Consider the following 20,762-nt stretch of genomic DNA (forward strand, 5'->3'; position numbering starts at 1 on the left):
CAGCCTCACAGCACCAGAGACCTGGGTTTGATTCCAGCCTTGGGCAACTGTTAGTGTGGAGTTTGCACATTTTTCCTCCGGGTGCTCCGGTTTCCTCCCACAGTCCAAAGATGTGCAGGTTAGATAGATTGGCCATGCTAAATTGCCCATAGTGTTGGGTGCATTAGTCAGAGGGAAATGGGTCTGGGTGGGCTACTCTTCAAGTAAGTTAAACAAGAACCACTGCTACTTGTAAGTTCCCTTCCAAGCTACTCACCGTCCTGAGTGGAAATAGGTTGCTGTACCTTCAGTGTCATTGACTCAAAATCCTGGAATTCTTTCCTGAATGGCATTGTGGGTCAACCCACAGCAGGTAGTCTGCAATTCATGAAGGCAGCTCACATTCACCTTCTCAAGGGGAACTAGGATCGGCAATAAACTCTGGCCAGCCAGTAATGTTCACATCCCGTAAATGAATTAAAAAAGAAGCCTGTTAATACAGTACTCATTTGCAAGAATGTAGACCTCATCTTCCTAATTTAACAAACAGTAATTTCTACCTCTAAGGCATTTTTACCTCTGAGGGAACTTCATCACTAATGCTGTTTGAAGCAAGCTCACCTTGTTCATTGTGTGGGTGAAGTTATGGTTATACAGGAGTACAAATTCAACTAGGACATCCATTTCTTTAAAATGGGAGATAAAAGAAAGTACTTTAAATATGAGAAATGTACAGCAGGTGTATTAAGTTCTCGAAAAAAAGATTAGTTAAGCTGCCAAAGTCAAGGGGCAGGAGGAAGGGGTTTACTGATTTTAACTCAACCAGTGATATCTGATCAGGCAGTTGTTTCACACCACTGCCCACAATTATGTCCCAGTGAAGGAAATAAAATACAAAATTGTCAGATTTTTCATTCCAGCCAATGTGTAAACTTCAGCAGTGTGCAAAACTTCAATGTACGAAACCAATCAGTATGCAATATTGTGCAGTACCTCCAGCCTTGACCACCTTTCAGAAGCTGGTGGGGAAGTGCCTTCATGAGTCGCTGCAGTAGTGTGTTACATGTACACTTATAATACTGTTCCTTAAACCTAACTTCAAAGTGAAATAACAGTGATAAACATCAGAATTTTGTGTGACTTGGAGGGGAACTTTCAGGCAATGATGTTCCCATAAGTCTGTGCCCTTGTTTTAATTGGTAGGTAAAGTTGCCACAGCCACAGGATACCATAGGGCTGCCCTCTCACTAGAGAGACGACTGGTGGTCATTTTAACCTGAGGGTCAAAGTGTCTCAGGTGAGAGGTGAGGTTGAGAAGGGAAAACCTTCCTGGTAGATATGAAACATTTGGAAGGTACTGTCTGATAATCTTTGATGAGCAGCTACAGTTCATTGTGTAGATGGTAAACATTGCTGCAGCTGTGTGCTAGTTGAAGAAGGATAGCATATTTAAGATGATAATTTAATTAGCAGATTGCATTGTCTTCAATGGTGCTGAACTTCTCGAGAGTTGTTGGATTGCACTCATCCAGGCAAATGGGCAATATTTCATCACACTCTGATCTTGGCTGTGTAGATGGCGGATAGGATTTTTCAAGTTAGGAGTTGAGTATTTGTCATTTAGTACTCAAGTTCTAACCTGTTACTGTGGACAGTATTCATGTGGCTGATCCAGTTAAGTTTCTATTTAATGGTGGCTGTCATTGACGATGGGCTATTTAATGATGGTGATATTGTTGAAGTGCAGAGGGTTAGATATGCTCTTGTTTCAGGCAGTCATTGCCTGACACCTGTGTGGTGTGAATATTGTAGCCCAAGCTGGGATGTTACCTGGCTCTTCCTGCAAATGGTTTCAGTATCTGAGGAGTTGTGAATGAAACTCAACATTATATGTCATCAGTGAAATCTCCCACCTTATTGCTGGAGGGAAGGTCATTGATGAAACAGCTGAAGATAGTTGGACCTAGAGAAAAATGTAGAACTCCAAAAATGATATCCAGTTGCTGAGATGATTGGCCTTCAGCTATCAAGGCAATCTTCCTTTGAGTTTGGGAAGACTCAAACCAGTGCAGAGAATTCAACTGGTTCCATGGTCTTTAATTGTACTAGTCTTGCTTGTTTCCACAAGTAGTCCATCAGCAAATACCTCTTGTGACCAGTTTTTCCAACGGTGTTTTTGAGCACAGTGCACTGGACACAGAGTTACTCTCAGTGCCTCATACCAGGAATATGAAGGGTTTTCATCAAAATGTCACAGCAATCCCAATCTAAAGGGAAGCTTGATTGTGCCTTTTACGAAGGCTGAAAAAGTACACCTTTTTGCTGGCATACATCATGTGGCTTTTCTTAGCTAAGTTTGGATGAATCTTCATGGAATTATGTCTTGTATTGTGTCCAAACACATTTCACTTCCATTGGTTTTTAAGATTAAGCTTGATGTTTCCTCTAAGACAGGGATATAAATGAATGGTTGAGAAAGGAAGGACACATTGGATTGTCTTTCATTGACACAGTGTTTCAGATGGCTGACAATTCGGTTATTCACGTGCAAACAACTTTTTTGTTTAGAATTCATGATTGCATTCTCCGTTGATAGTGTGCCATTATTGAATGTTAACTCACTCCACACTTAGAAATGCAAAGGGGACCACACTTGAATTTGTTGAATGTCATGTTTATTTGATAAGTGCAGGAGGCAGATCTGCAAGTGAATAATGAGTGCGGTGTTCGACAGCTTCATTTGCAGCACTTTTTATAACGTGCATCATAAGGAAAGCATGTTGAGACAAGAGCTTGGGCTGGCTTTGATCCTTTCTGTTTTGCACTGTGTGAAGTCACCTTAAAATGGATAGGGTTTAATATCACTCAGTGAAAATATGAGCTGGCTGTTCCCAGAGGGAAGGACACTGCATATGATGTTGATTTGATTTTGTTTAGGTTCTGTTTTACCTAAGGTTCTTTGTAAGCTTGTTTTGATTTCTTTGTGCATCATCTTTGCAGTGCTGGAAAGGTATGTTTAGTTTTACTGAGCTCCAGAACACTTGAGGGTTGTCATGGTGAAGGGGTTGCCAAGGTTACCACTGTGTATTGATGATGAGATCAAGCACAAGGCTACTTGACTTGTTTTTAAGTTCTCAGCCCTCTGTAAATGTGAAAAAAAAACACACATTTCACCTGTTCTTGGCCATGCTTTGTAAATAGCTTTTGCTCATTTGCCCTCCTTGATTTTATTCTATCCGTGTATCTGGTTATTATGTGCAGGATTTATAAATAGCTAACACCTCGGAGTATGACACTCATAGCAGTGCAAAGAGTGCAATTTGTCATCTTAGTGCCTGCTAAAAGAATTGTTTGATTGGTGGCAGTCTTTCTTTTCAAGTGTTAATCCATCAGATGGTACCTTCTTACAGTGTTCATGATGTGTCCATGTATAAATAACAGCTTGGTTTAGTGGGGCATGCTTACTTCTGTGTCAGATAAGGCCAGCGCCTCAATGTGTTACTCAGGGAATGCAGCATTTCAGGATGGGTGACCTTGTGAGACAGAAGTGAAACCAGGACTCTAGCTATCGGTTCAGTTGGATGTGAAAAATCCCATGACACATGTTGAAGATACGCAGGGGAGCTGCAATGGCCAACATGCAGATTGGTGACGATTTTTACATTTAAGCAATAGCAAATTGACAACCAGCTTTACACTTTATTCATAGATATCAATGAACAAAACTACCTAGCAAAATGTAAAATAGTTGCTGCATTCCATTTGTCCATTCTTCATCCTATTGTAAAATAGAGTCAAAGAGTCATAAAGATATACAGCATGGAAACAGAACTGAAAATGTGTTGCTTGAAAAGTGGAGCAGGTCAGGCAGCATCCAAAAAGCAGGAGAATCGACGTTTCGGGCATGAGCCCTTCTTCAGAAATGAGGAGAGTGTGTGCCAACCAGGTTAAGATAAAAGGTAGGGAGGAGGGACTTGGGGGAGTCCCTCCTCCCTACCTTTTATCTTAGCCTGCTTGGCACACTCTCCTCATTCCTGAAGAAGGGCTCATACCCGAAACATCGATTCTCCTGCTCCTTGGATGCTGCCTGACCTGCTGTGCTTTTCCAGCAACACATTTTCAGCTCTGATCTCCAGCATCTGCAGTCCTCACTTTCAGCTTGGAAACAGACCCTTCTTCAACCCGTCCTTGCTGACCAGATATGCCAAACAATCTAGTCCCACTTGCCAGCACCCGGCCCATATCCCTCCAAATCCTTCCTATTCATATTGCCATCCAAATGCCTCTAAAATGTTGCAATTGTACCAGCCTCCACCACATCCTCTGACAGCTCATTCCATACACGTACCACCCTCTGCATGAAAAAAGTTGCCCCTTAGGTTTCTTTTATATCTTTCCCCTCTCACTCTAAACCTATACCCTATAGTTCTGGACTCCCCAAACAGGGAAGAGACTTTGTTGATTTATCTTATCCATCCCCCTTATGATTTTATAAACCTCGATAAGATCACTCCTCAGCCTCTGATGCTAAGTTAATATAAACTTCATGAATTAGACATCAAGATGGGTCCAGGGTTTTAGTCCTTTGAATCTTTACCTCTGATCAGTGAGATATTCACCACCCTGTGACAAATTCAATTATCTTCAATACCTTTGAATAAAAATCTATCAATCTCAGATTTAGAAATCATAATTGAAACAGCACCATATGCTGTTTTTAGGAAACAGTTCCTAATTTCTACCATTCTTTTTGGGCAGCAGCATTTCCTAATTTCACTCCTGAAAGACCTTGTTTTAATGTTTAGGTTATTTTCCTTCATCCTAACTCCCCAACCAGCAAAAATAGTTTCTTTCCATCAGTCCTGATTCTTTCTCTTAATATCTTGAAAACTTCAATCATACTACTCCTTAGTCATTTAAATTCCCAGGAGTGCAACTCCAACATGGGCGATTTTTCCTTGTATTTCAATTATTATTTTCCATGTGTCATCCTAATAGATGCCTATTGTGTTCCCTGAATGGCCAGAATCTCCTCTGTATGGGTAGTTAAATGTGAAATGCTGCATTTTGGAAAGGTAAGTCAGGGCAGGACGATTATACTTAATGGTAAAGTTCTGGGTAGAATTGCTGAAAAAGGAAGGCTTTGGAGTGCAAGTTCATAGCTTCTTGAGAGTGGGCAGACAGGTTAGTGAAGAAGGCCTTTAGTATGGTTTCCTTTATTGATCAGAGCATTGAGTACAAGAGTTGGGCAGTCAAGTTGTGACTGTACAGGACACCGGTTAGGCCACTTTTGGAATACTGTGTGCAATTCTGGTCTTCCTGCTTTAGACAGGATATTGTGAAACTTGAAAGGGTTCAGAAGAGATTTACAAGGCAAGGCTGTTGCTAGGGTTGGTAAGTTTGAGCTATAGGGAGATGCTGAATAGATTGGGATTGTTTTCCCTGGAGCATCAGAGGCTGAGGGGTGACCTTACAGAATTTTATAAAATCATGAGGGGCATGGATAGGGTAAATAAACAAGTCTTTTCCCTGTGGTGAGGAGTCAAAAACTAGAGGGGATAAGTTTAAGGTGAGAGGGAAAAGATTTTAAAGGACATAAGGGGCAACATTTTTCATGCAGAGGGTGGTGCATGTACGAATTGAGCTGCCAGAGGAAGTGGTGGAGGCTGGTACAATTACAACGTTTAAAAGGCATCTGGATGAGCATATGAACAGGAAGGGTTTAGAGGATTATGGGTCAAATGCTTGCAAAAGGGACTAGATTAATTTAGGATCTCTGGTCAGCATAGTCGAGTTGGATTGAAGAATCTGTTTCTATGCTCCATATCGCTCTGACTCTATGTCATATCCAGAACAAGATATGTTTATCTCTTTGCTGTTCTCAAAACCTTGTTCTGCATGAGTCAACTACCATGTTTGTCAATGTAATACCAGTGAATGCATTGGTTCCTTGGCTGTGAATCTGTCTGAAACACCCTAAAGATGTGCAATGTGTTGTATGGGTGCCACTTTTTTCTATAGTTCTGCAGTTAAGCTAGAGTGCACATTGAAGAATTTTAACACATTTTACATTCTGGAGCAGTGAATCATCCCAGTGCCATGGAGAAAAAAACATTCTTTTGAAATGTTAATACCATGTTGGATTTCTCAAAAGACATGTTTAATAAATTCAATGTCCAACCTAGTCAGATAGATGTATCACCCCATCAGTTATTCTAATTTCCTCTTTAAACTTTGATTATTTTTGAGTTATGATGCTCATTTTCGGGTGGAATAATAATTCTTTTGTCAACAGTAAAAAAATGTTGGTCCTTTGACACAACATATAGGGAAGTTTCCCTCATAAAATATAATTCTGAATAAAGTCAAAACCCAGATTATTTAGCACCCACATATTTTTGCTGCTTTTTCCTCTTGTCCAATATTAATTATTCCTGTTGTTCAGTTTACTATTAAGAGTCTGACACATATGAGTAGACTCCACATGTATCAGTGGGCCAAACTCTTATTATAGTAACAATACTGTTACAACTGGCAATTAATGGCGTAGATGCAATAGTTGAGGAATGCACTTCTTTGATATGAGGATTAAGGATAGGAAATCCATTCACGCGTTCACAGCAATTTTTGTTTTGTTATTTAACCTGTCTTCACCTGTACTTCTTGAAGTTTAACGCCCAGTATGAGAGTGGGTTATGTTTGGTAATAGATAACATGAGAAGGTACTTAGATGAATGAGGCTATTCCATGATTATATTGAAAGGCAGGAGGAGAACGCTGTGCTTTCGTTTGGAGACAAGAACAGTTTGCAGCTTCCAGAACGTCAGCACATTTGATACAACCATGTCCACGCATACAGCTTGATCATTCTAGAAAACATCTAATGGTCTGAATCACAACACTACAGCAACCATGATGTGTAGTGCCTTTAAGATATTACAAAATGCTGAGCCATTTGCAAATTATCAGCTGTGGCTCAGTGGGAGGTACTTGTGCCTCTGGGGATGAAAGTTGTGGGTTTTAGCCCACTTTACGGACTTAATAATAAAATATAGACTTGCATTGCAATACTGTGGGAGTCCAGCAATTAGAATTAGAATTCCTATAGTGTGGAAACAGACCCTTCAGCCCAACAAGTCCATATCGCCCCTACGAAGAGTATCACACTCAGACTCATTACCTGACATTTTCTCTGACTAATACACCTAACCCATGCATCCCTGAACACTGTGGACAATTTAGCATTGCCAATTCACCTAACCTGCACAATTTTGGATTGTGGGAGGAAACCGGAGCACCCGATGAAAACCCAAGCAGACACGGGGAGAATGCGCAAACTCCACACAAGCAGTTGCCTGAGGTTTGAATTGAAGCCGGCTCCCTGAGGCAGCATGCTAACCACCGAGCCACCATATCACCTCAAATATTGGAGGACCTAACTTTTGCATGAAATGTTAATTTGCCTTTTCAGCAAAAATTCCCATGGCATGATTATGTTGAAGATTAAGGGAGATTTGATTGGCATCCTGGACAGTATTGATCCATTGTGCAACAGCTGGAAATGGATTACCTAGCTATTTTCAGTATTATTATTGTTTGTGGAATTTTGATGTGCTCATTTTGGATGCCACGTTTCTACTTTGTGCTGGAGGGACTATACTTGGCTGTAAAGCCGTTCCGATCAATCTGCGGGTGTGAAAGGTCCTGTACAAATGCACGTATTTCTTTATCTTTATAATTTGAGAGTGTTGCATTGGAAAAGCACAGCAGGTCAGGCAGCATCAGAGGAGCAGGAGAATCGACGTTTCGGGCATAAGCTGAATGACATCACAGGCTTTGAAAAGAGACAGTGCAAAGTAGCAGACAATGACATATCCCCATCAGAGCATCTCAACGCCTTCTGTCTTCGCCTTTGAGCAGAATTTTGGAGAGGTAACACCTATTCCGACAAGTCCTGATGAACCTCTCCCAACAGTCACTGCATCAGAGGTCAGTTCAGTTTTCCTTCATGTGAATCCAAAGAAAGCGATGCGACCAGACAGAGTACCAGGCTGTGCACTCAGACCAACAGATCCATGTCAGATGCCATATCACTTGCCCTTCACTCCTCCCTAGAACATCTTGACACCAAGAACAGCTACGTAAACTGTTCATTGACTACAGTTCAGCCTTCAACACTATTATCCCCTCAAGACTGATTACTAAACTTAGTGACCTCGGGCTAAGCCCCATTCTCTGCAACTGGATCCTCAGTTTCCTGACCCACAGGCCACAATCAGTGAAGAGTGGGGACAATATTTCATCCTCACTAACACTCAACACTGGAGCCCCCCCCAGGGTGCATACTCAGCCTCCTATGGTACTCACTGTCTCCCCATTACTGTGTTGCCAAATACCAGACTAATGCCCTTTACAAGTTTGCTGATGATACCATCGTAATTAGTTGAATTTCAGTTGGTGATGAAACATATTACAGATGGGAGGTGGAAGACCTGGAAAAATGGTGCACTGAGAACAACCAAGCTCTCAATGCCGGCAAAACCAAGGAACTCATTATTGACTTTTGGCGGGATGTTACTTATGCCCCCCAACACATTAATAGCACAGAGGTGGAATGAATGGAGGATGTCAAGCTCCTGGGAGTGGTCATTCACAACAAGCTTTCTTGGACTCTTCATGTGAATGCACTGGTTACAAAAGACCAACAATGCCTCTTCTACGTCAGGCAGCTGACAAAATTTGGCATGACCGCAAATACCCTGGCCAACTTTTATCGGTGCACTATCGAGAGCATTCTGTCAGGATGTTTTACTACCTGGTATGGCAACTGTACCATTTAAGATCAGAGATGGTTACAGAAAGCAGTGAACTTGGCCCAGATAATCCCAAAGGCCAATCTCCCATCTATGGAATCCATCTACCAGGCCCACTGTCAAGGAAAGGCCACCAGCATTCTCAAAGATCTGTCCCACCCTGGTAATGTTTTTCTACAATGTCTACCATTGGAGAGAAGGTACGGAAGCCTGAACACACGCACCAGCTGGTTTTGTAACAGTTTCTACCCTACTGTTGTTAGAATACTGAATGAACTCACAAGCTCTTAATATTTGTCTGTACCTATGTTTTTGTTTTTGCTGCTGTTATTTACTCATCTATTATTTACTCACCTATGATACTTAACCATGTGATCTGCCTGTATTGCTCGCAAGACAAAACTTTTCACTGTACCTTGATACACGTGACAATAAATTCAATTCATTTCAATTCAATTCAATTCAATTCAATTCAAGCCCGAGATCTTCCTTTATCTTTATAAGAACAGGATAGGTGACCAAAGCCTTGCCAAACAAACACTGCAAAAGGAGAGCAACATGTTAAGGAGAACATTTCAGCACTTCGGCAGTAGAAGGTATATTGACCAAGGGTAACACAATGAAAATTGAGAATGTTGATCCAGCGGTAGCAGATACTGATCTCTTTCACTTTTTCCTGATCTTTGCATCTGAAGAAATGAATGTTTTCCTGGTGATGATGGGGTGGGATTTCACTAGGGTTTCCTGTTCTAAATCTGGTGAGTTTTACCTGTAATACAATAGGGCTGCAGTGGAAATTTCAATCACTTCTCTCAATAATCAGCTCCTATCACTCCACAATAAATGAAGAGTTAGACTGCGCAGTTTCCATAGTTTAGCCACCAAGTGTCTTCTTATGCTCCTAATATAGGAGGCAAGAAGAGCACAGCTATGATAAGTGAGATTGACCTGTCATAAAATAAGTATCTACATCCATGCCTGAAATCTGCAAAATGCTCTTTGCATTTTCAAATAAGTGGCCTTACATTTCTTTGAGGCCTCCCTCTGGGTTGGCTGCATTCAGGTAAATCAGTTTGTGATTGGATTTAACTCAAGAGTCACTGCCATTGTTTCTATAGTCATCCAGCTATACCATAAACAAGCATGTTTATTAAAAGCGCAGGCTACAGCAACAAAACCATAAGTGTTCCTATGAGGATCTGTCTTCATCATTGAACATTGAACATCTGACATAAAGCAAAGTACTGTGAATGGCTGGAGATCCAGAAATTGGTCCTATTGAACTAGAACCGTTTGTTCTGTTCCTCTTTTCACAGATGCCGCCAGACCTGCTGAGATAATAGAATCCCTACAGTGTGGAAAGAGGCCATTCAGCCCATCATGTCTGCACCAACCCTTCGAACAACATCCCACCTCGACCCACGGCCTATCCTATCCCTGTAGACCTGCACTTCCCATGGCTAACCCACCTAGCCTGCGCATCCCTGGGCACTATTTACACGACCAATTTACCTAACCTGCACAACTTTGGACTGTGGAAGGAAACTGGAATGCCCACAGGAAATCCATGCAGACACAAGGAGAACATTCAAACTCCACACAGTCACCCAAGGCTGGAGTCAAACCCATGTTCCAGGCACTGTGAGGCAACAGTGCTAATCACTGAGCCACCGTGCCATCCTACAGATTTTGCAGCATTTCTTGTTTTCATTATAAACATCTGAGACTCATTTCCTAACACGGTCTCTTTGAAATTCAACCTACCACCACCCTGTTCTTGATCAGCATTGAGACAAACAGGAGATGGAAATTCACTGCAAATATCATGCTCAGAATTGATGCACATTTGTGTTTATATTCTTACCTGGAAAAGTGGTGACAAAAAGTTCAAACAGTGACTCTCAAAAGGAAACTGATTCATTGAGGGAATGAAGAAATTTGCTGTGTTGTGACGGAAGGACAGTGAAACAGAAAAAAAACTGTTATTCTTTCAAAGACCTGGTAAAGGCACAATAAGCCAGTTGCTCTTCTTGGCAAAGCTATGATAAAATGGGTACCTGTTTTGTTAATGTAAATTCATCCTGTGTTGGCAGATGCACAGAGGAGTGTGACCATTTCAGTCTATAGATCTGGGTAATGACTGCTGTAATGAGGCATCCATGTGAAGAAAGTATCAGTGACCAACGAATAAATCTGCATATTTCCAACTGACTGCAATTTCTTTGCTGTGATTCTGAGATTTCTTGGCAATCTTGCAAGTGAGAACAGCAGTAACTTTGAAAAATAAGGTGTAATTAGTTTAACGCTGGCAACCTGTATCTTCTTGCAACCATGCAAAATCAGCAGAAATAAAAAGACAAATACCTCATTCCATCCCTCCTTCCATCATGCTGCAGAATACAATCAAATCCAGAAACTGAAACTTTTACACCAGTTTTTATTAATGTATTTTATTCTAGTTGAACCATTAAATGTCTGAAATATGATCATGTTGATTGGACGAAGGTATAGAGATAGATTATGAAAGGGCCCTGTATGATGCTTTTCCATTCTGCAGCAGGACAATGTTGCACACCATGTGGGCAAAAGTGTTCTGGAGACAGGCAGGCCATCACACTAATATTCAGTCATGACTGATGGCCGTATACACCATTGGAGCCGTGGTCAGTGTTCTTGGACAACACAACCAGCAGCCCTTAGAAGTACAACCACTAAAGGCAGGGTGAGAAAAGACTTATTTGAATGTCAAGTTCATAGATTGATTCATCTGCCCCTTCCTATTAGGCATGGCTCATGTGCTATCACTTTTGCTATGGTCTGACCTGGGGAATTGTATGTTCAAGTCCCACTCCTGACGCTTCAGCACAAAGATAGTGGCCAACAATCTACTGGAATATTGAGGGCACATGGCAGTGACCATCAGAGGTGCTTTTCTTCAGGTGCGGCTTTCAAAAGAGGCCCAGTTTAATTGTTTAGCTGGATCGAAAAGAGCTCAAGGTGATATGTTGAAGAAGGACAAACAGAAGTTATTCCTGGAGTGCTGGTCAATAATTTTTTCCTAAAATTATCTTCACTAAAACAGTTTATTATTACATTACTGTGTGTAAATTTGCTGCTTGGATTCCTGTATTACATAGTGAGTACACATTAAATACTGCTTCATTGACTGTAAAGGACTTCTGGATTTGCTGAAGGCATTATGGGTGCTATATAAATGCACTTTTAAAAACTTCTTAAGACCCTCCCATCACCAATCCCATTACCAGAACTTGGAGTTCAGTACCAATGCTTGTGTTGGTTAACTTTCACTCTCTTGCCTTGAGACACACTGCCTCTTGGACCTTCACTTGCTTGATCAGTACAGCAGTTATTATTCTGTTAATATGATCACTTGAGTCAGTTTGGCAAACCGATTTTGTCATAGTGTACCTTCCATGAAATATTGTCCATAAAGAGCTGCCCTTGACATGATGGCTGCAATCAGCCCAACGTGGTATCAATGAGAATCAGGATATAGCTCTCTGCTACTTGGAGTCATACTGGCTCATTGAAAGATGGCTGTGACTGTTGAAAGTCAGTCATCTCAGCTCCATGATGTCTCGACAGGAATTCCTTAAAGTAGTGTCCTAGGCCCAGCCATCTTCAGAGGCTCAATTCATTGCTTTCTCTCATCATAACGTCCGAAGTGGGGATGTTTGCCAAAGTTTGCACAACATTCAGCATCACACATGACTCCACCGATACTGAGGCAGTCCATGTCCAAATGCAATAAGACCTAGTCAACATCCAGGTTTTGGCTGACAAGTGTCAATAACATTTGCACAACACAAGCGTCAAACAATGGCTATTTCCAACAACAGAGAATGTAACCATTAGCCCTGACCCTGCAATGGTGATACCATCACTGTATCCCAATATCAGCATTCCTGGGGATTACCATTGACCAGAAACTGAACTGGACAAGCCATATAACCACTATGGCTACAAAAGCAGGGAGACGCTCAGAATGCTGTGGCAAGTCATTCACCTCTCAACTACCCAAAGCCTGTCCACCACCTGGAAGGCCTAAGTCAGGAGTATGATGGAATACTTCCACTTACCCAGATGGGTGCTGTTAAAATGACACTCAAGAAAATTGACACCATGCAAGACAAAGTGGCCTGCTTGGTTTGTACCACACCTACAAATATTCACTCCCTCCATCATTGACATTCAATAGCAGCAGTGTGTACTATCCACAAGCTTCATGCAAAAATTCACTATTGCTCTTTAGATAACATTTCCAAACTCATAACCATTGGCAACAAATACATTGGAACAACTGCAAGTTCCACTCCAAGCCATTCACCTCCTGACCACATCAGCAATAGAGAATATATTAGAACCTATTATAAAGGACAGGATGAAGACACACTTGGTTGATAATGATCTAATTGGGTGTAGTCAATGCAAATTTGCAAATGGGGGATCATGTTTGACAACTTATTGGAGTTTTTGAAGATTTTATGAACAAAGCATAAAGGAGAGCTGATGAATGTAGTATCTTTAGGTTTTCAGAAGGTTCTTGATGCAATTCCCCACAGAAGGATAGTTAGAAAGATTAAAGCACATGACAGGAGATAATGTATATGATTGGCCAATAGAAAACAGAGAGTAGGAATAAATGGGTCATTATCACGTTGGTAGGCTGTGATTAATATGATCAGTAATTGGACTCCAGCTGTTCACAATATACATCACTGATATGGAGTTGGGGATCAAAGTAATATTTCCAATTTGCAGATGATGAGGTGAAAGTTCACCAGACTTGTTTCTGGGATGCCAAGACTAGCCTGTGAGGGGATATTAGACAAACTAGGCCTGCATACCCTAGAGTTTCAAAGAATGAGAGGTTATTTCATAGAAACTTGAAAAGGATAACCAGAGTAAATACAGGCAAGACACTTCTCCTGTTTGTGGATCTAGTATCAAGTGGCACAACTTAAAAAGGGAGATTCCACTTGGTCTGAGATGAGGAGTTCTTTTTAATTCAATGTGTCCTGAACCTTCAGAATTCTCTGCTGTGGAATCTCAGTCTTTGAGAATGTTTAAGGTAGAGATTGATAGGTTTATGGTTAGCAGTGGCATGCAGGTTTATGGTGTGGGTAAAAAGCATTGATTGCAATTATATCACTGTTCCTTCTGTGTCCTCATGTATAAAATATTTGAACTCCCTGTCCGATAGCATTCAAGGTCTACTCACAGCACATGGACTACAGTGATTCAAGAAGGTTGCTCACCACTACCTTCTCAAGGGCATCTAGGGATGGGTAATAAATGTTGGCTCAGCAAATGATAACCACATTAAATGAATAAATAAAAACAAATGTAAAAGACCTTGGGGAACAATAACAGAATCTGATGAGTATTACAGGAGATCAGTAAAGTTATCCCCAAGTCTTGGATGTAATGCCTACATAACATGCATGAGCAATTAAATGTAATTATTCAGTTTTATGTTCAGCTCAGCTGGCAGAAGTCCAAAATGGCAGAAAGGGCAAAGCAGATTCAGAAAGATAGCTGAAGAACAACTTCCTGAGGGAAATTCTGACCTCTTTGCTTCAGAGATTTTTAAGAGCAAAGCTAAATCTACATTGCCCCATAAGTTGTCAACAAAATTACTACCTTTTCTGTCAGATGTGTCGTGAGGCTTCGTTGGCTGTGATGTAAGTTGCTGAGTATAAATTCAGTCACACATCCACGGGAAAATCAAAGTTGCAATGCCAACCAGGCCATTAATATAAGCATTACACACTCTCACCCTATCTGTACAATGTAGTATGTAGTGTCTGAATAAGTGGACAGCAGAACTTTTCATGTCAAGGAAAATGTTTAAATGAAATATCTGATTAACCATAATGACAGATTGTGCATCTTTTTAAAGCAAAGAGCTGGAGTGTATTTAATTTTAAGGCAGACATACATCAGCAGAGATTGCATAAACTAACCAAACAGAATGACTTTTATTCTTAATAAGTGGCATTCAACGGGTTTTGGGTCACTTCTTTCACCAATACTCCAGCTTCCCCAGTGAAATGAAAATTACATGCGAGGAATTTCTCTGGTGGCTGAATTGTACATTCATTCACAATGATTTCCTCTGGACGGTACTTCCCAGTGATTACTAACACAGCAGAGGCAGAGGCTATTGGGCTCAATTTGTCTACGCCAGTGTTTCCATTCCAAATGTGACTTCTTCAGGCATACTTTCAAAACTGAAAATGATACAAAGGTTTAAAGTGTTATGAACTGTAAGGAGGATACTGATCACATTAAAAAGAGCTAAACATGTTGATGGACAAGCGATGGATGAAATTTAATGTCAAGAAGTGTGAAGTGATTCATTTTGGAGGAAGAAAGAGGAGACAAAATTTAAATAAAAGGGTAGAATTTGAAAGTGATTGTCAGAGAAGAGGGAACAAGTGATATATGTATAAATGGCATGGCAGGTTCAAAAGGAGGATAATACAAAGATAGAATCCTTGATTTTATCATAGCTGCATAGGGTATAAAATTAAGGAAATTATAATTATATAGGAACAAAGGAGTATGAGTGGGTCATTCAGTCCATTGAGCCTGCCCCACAGCTCAGTTAGATCACACCTCACTATTTACCTCATTGCCATTTTCCTGTGCTAGCACAATATCTTTTGATGCTATTACACTCTAGAAATCTAACGATTTCTATCATGAACATTGTGAATGACTGAACTTCTATTGCCCTCTGGAATAGAGAATTGCCAGTCTCCTCAATCTCTCCTCACCAGAAAGTTCCACCACCCCAGCGATTAATCTGCATATAATACTTATGGTGAGCTCTCAACAAGGTTCTAAACAACCACAGTAAGGTTATCTTTACACCTGGCCTTGAATCCTTTTGCTTAGAATACTGACATCACCCTCGCCTTCCTAATTGTTTGATGCACCTGCACACGACCTTCAAATGACACAGCAACAAGGATACCTCAGTCCCTTTGGACACACACACTTCCCAAACTGTCACTGTTTAAGAAAAATTCTGCTTGTTTGTGTTTTTTGCCTCTTTATTTCCTTTATGCTCTAACAATTTGTAGCCCATTCACTTAGCCAGTCCAAATCGTCCTGAAACATCCTCATAATTTACATTCTCAGTTTGGTGTCATTGGGAAATTTGTAAATAACGCTATTTCTCTTCACATCATTTGTGTATATTATGGATACATTGACCCTGCTGGTACCCCTTTAGCAACAGTTTGCCATCCTAGGAATTATCAATATTCTCTATTATTTACTTGTTAACCAATTCTCAATCCAATGTAGTATAGTTTCCCCAATGCCAAGTGCTCTAATGGTATTTACCAAGCTCTTTTAAAAATTCATTTATGGGACTTGGGCATGGCTAGCTGGCCAGCATTGATAGCCCATCCCTATTTGCCTTCTTGTAGCACTGCAATCCACTTGCTGTGGGTTGACCCACAATGCTGGTAGGGAGGGAATTCCAGGATTTTGACCCAAAGACTGTGAAGGAACAACGGTATACTTCCAAGTCAGGGTGGTGAGTGGCTTGGAGAGGAACTTGCAGGTGGTGGTGTTCCCAAGTATCTGCTGCCCTTGTCCTTCTAGATGGAAGTGGCCATGGATTTGGAAGGTGCTGTCTAAGGATCTCCTGTGTGAGTCTGTATCTCCAGAAAATCTAAAAATCCTACATCCGTGGGTTCTTTTTCATTAATACTACATTAAGTAATATTCTCAAAAAATATAGATTTGTCAAATATGGTTTCTCTTTCATAATCCATGATCTGACCAATGTTATGATTCATTTCTAAATGTTTAGCTATCACTTTCTTTAAAATATTTTGTGAAGTTTTTTTTATTACTAATGTCAAACTGACAAGTCTGCAGTTCTCCATTCTTCATCTATCTCCCTTCTCAAATAGTACAGTTACATTTGCTACTTTCCAGTCAGTAGGAACCTTGCCATAGTCTATAGAATTTTGAAAGATAACTAGCAATGCATCCACTTTCTCTCTAGGCACCTCCTTGAACATTCTGGGATGAATCTTCTGATCTCCTGCAGTTCAGGAGATTTATCAGTCTCCAATCTAATTAATTTTTCAACCACTACTCCTTTACTAATACTAATTTTGTTTTAATTCCTCAGCTTCACAAGTCCCTTGGACATTTAATTTATTTAAGGGGAATTTATTTATCTTCGTCTATGAATCAATGTAGCTGTTTGCTTCCTCTGCAATTTATCTATTCTCTACTGTAAATACTCTTGTCCCTACGAGTAATAGACCAACATTTGCCCCAGTTTATCTTTTCCTTTTCACATATCTGAAGAAGATTTAACAATCCACCTTTATGTTCCTTGTTTGTTTGCTTTGATAGTCTTGTTTCACTTTCTGAATGAGCTTCTTAGACTTCCTTTGCTGCATTGTAAAATATGCTCAATACTCATCAGTTCTTTTGAGCATTCTAATATGCCATTTCCCTTGATCTCATGCAATATTTAACTTTGTTTTATTAACCAAGGTGGAGCTGCCTTTCTCTTTGAGCACTGGAACCCTGGAGAAAAGTATATTTGAAAACCCGTTAGCATTTCTTCCAATACGAACCCTAGCCTGTCAATTGTTAAATTTTTTAGTATATCGTTCCAAACTACTGTAGCTAACCCAACCCTTATACTTTCATAACTTCCTTTATTCTGATTAAAGACCATACTTATGTATTAAGCAATATCACATTCAAACCCAATGCAACGTTCGATAATATTCTGTTTATGATTTTCCAAGTGTCCTTGACACCAAGGCCCTTAGTTAGCCCCTTCTCATTGCACACCACTAAATCCAAAACTCCCTAATTAACTCCTCAAAATATTGCTCCAGAAACCAACTTTTATGCACTCCAGAAATTCATCCTCAACAGAATTTGTGCTGATATGGTTAACCCAGTTTCAGTATAACTTGAAGTTGCCCATTATCACCGTATTAACCATGCTACATGCATCTCTAATTTCCTGGCATACACCATGCCCAACATTACCACAACAGTGTGTTGCCTGAAAACAACACCCACCAATGTTTGCTGCTCAGTGCTGTTTCTAAGCTCAACTCAACCTGATTCTATATCTTGATCCTTGATCTGAGATCGTCACCCACTAAGATACTGATCTTGTCCTTCATTAACAGGGCTACCCCACCCTTTCTTTTTTCTTCCTATTCTTTCTAATTAGTAACTCTTAGGAAACCTAATAACTCTTAAACCTAATGAGCAACATTAACTTTATTTCTCTCCACTACTGCTGCCAGACCTACAGGCTTTTCCAGCGATTTCTATTTTTGTTGTTGTTCACAACTCTTAGATATTGGTTCATAACTTTGGTCACCTTGGAGTCACATCTATGTAAAGAAATTTAAAGCATGTCCATTAACCTTAATTTGCATATTGAAATAGTTAATTTTTTGGTGAATGCTATGGTTTTAACTTGACTTTCTTAACATTATTCCCTACTCTGGCCACATTTAATTATTTTTTCTGCAATTCTTCTGTCTTCTGTTCTTCTACAGTTCTGTTGCAATTGAAATTGTGCTCCCACTCAGGTTCCTATCCTCCTGCTAGTCTAGTTTAAATCATTTGCAAAGCTCTAGTGAATCTCTCTGTGATGTTGTCAGTTCTAGCCCTGCTCAGATGCAACCCACTCACCTTGTACACGTTCCAACTTCCTCAGAACCTATCCAAATGCCTCAGAATTCTGATGCCCTCCTTTCTATACCAGTTCTGAATCAGGCTCTGATTGCTCTGTTCTTAGGAACTAATGCTCTCACCAGCATTCAAAATGGAAAACTGATCAGTGAAAAGGACCCCAGGAGACTCCTGCACTGCCTGACTATTTCAGTCACATTGCTGCGAGTCACCCCTATTTATCCCAAAGTACCTATCCTGCAATGTAGCTACCTCTCTGAACATGTAGTCCACATAACTCTCAACCTTGCCCAAGTCCCACCATCACTCAAGCTCCCAAGACCCAAAACTAGTTTCTGTAGCTGGTGACACATCCTGCACGACTTCCCAAATGCTGAAGGACATACATTCCATGCTATCAAGTTATTCTTTTATGCCTTAAATTTACTTCACTTATATTAATGTTGTTTTACTTTGTTTTACTGCCAGTAATTTGCTTTACTTGACATTAATGTAATAAACAACAATAATACTTAACTTACTTTATTAGTTGCAATGAACCAGATAGGATTTTTCCCATTTTGCACTAAAGTCCCATGTGAATCTAATTCCCTACTTAGTCTGTCTACAGCTCCCTCTGGCTTAGTCTTGAAACTGTGTGCCCCTTAATAACCATGCTGTATAAGAAATTGTCTCTTACAGAAAGCTGCTGATGAGTCACTAGCTAGTTTATCTTCCTCCTACAGTAACTGAACTGATTGGCAGATAGATGCAACTTCTGGAAGTTCCTTGTTTTAACAATGTAATCTAACTTTCTTGAATTGTTATTTCTATGTCAGAGCCTGACTTTTAATCCATATGTTAATCTGAGAAAGACTTACCAGAAACAAACTGGTATGAAAAACAGGTTTAAAGCTCAACTGGATTATTGCATCCACTTCTAGGCATCATACAGAAGTGAAGACATTAGACATACTGTAGCAAAGATTCATAAGAATGTTTCCAGGGTTGGAGAAATTCAGGAACGAAGATTGGAAAAGTTGTTACTATTCCTTTTGGAGAAGGCACAGCTACGAAGATATCTGATACACGCTTCAAACCATGAGGAATCTGGACAGAGTGGATAGTATCTGTAGATTATAGACATGAAGCATTTGCAGTTAGCAGAAGGATTGAGAGCTGGAGTGCTCAGATTTCTGATGATTGGCAAAAGAAACAACGGAGGACTTATTTTTGTATAGCAAGTGGTTGGGATCTGGAATATATTGCTTGAATGTGTGGCTTGTGGTGATTTAGAGAGTGTAAATTGAGACCTTCAAAGGGGAATTGGAGGATTGTCTAAAGACATAATTGTCAGCACTGTTGACCTGTACCAGGAGGGTTACATTAGAAAAGAGTATACAGAAATATGATGGGTCAAATGTTATAATGACTCTATGAATCCCATCAATATCACCTTTTTCTTTTCCTTGTTATTGATTTGAATCCCTCTTAATTACATCCATACTATTCAATTCACTATTCAATGCGGTAGGTAGTACCACATTCTGAGCACTCTCTGTTAAATAATACTCTCAGCACTACGAGGAGCAGATGATAATTACAGCCTTACCATTGTCACTCATGTACGAAGATCAAATCAGTTTTGATAAAAAGATCCTGTTGACGAGGAGTTAGCTGGTCATAATTTAAAGTAGCCTCAGCAACCTTGTGCATGGAAATATACATTAAAATGTATCCAGTTGTTATGCCTCATTACTACCAGAATACCTGACAACAAAATAAGTGCCAGAAACTACCAAGCAAAGAATTGAGACACATGCATAATTTCTTTCCAACTTATATCTAAACATGATATTGTATGTTTCACAACTTGTATTGTATGTTTCACAACTTCACATAGCATTTTACAGTCAATTAAGTACTTTTTAAAGGACTGTTGTAATTTAGGAAACACAACAATCAACTCGTATGAAACGAATTTGCACAAGGAATAATGTCATAATGACCGATTACTGGTTTTAGTGATGCTGTTTGAAGGATCGCTATCGACAAGGACACTTGTTGGGGGTGTTTGGGATCTAGGGATTCTTTAATCCACTTAGGTCTATAATTTTATTTCTCATCTAATCAACAGTAAGCAACACACCTTCATGTTGCATTAGTGTGTCAGGCTAGACTTTTACAGTTACGTCTTTGAAAGGGACTTAAACTCAGAACCATATGATTAAATTATGGGGGCACTACCAACTATCAGAGATAACACAT

Source organism: Hemiscyllium ocellatum, chromosome 3 (genome assembly GCF_020745735.1).
Source record: "Hemiscyllium ocellatum isolate sHemOce1 chromosome 3, sHemOce1.pat.X.cur, whole genome shotgun sequence".
Taxonomy (NCBI): Eukaryota; Metazoa; Chordata; class Chondrichthyes; order Orectolobiformes; family Hemiscylliidae; genus Hemiscyllium; species Hemiscyllium ocellatum.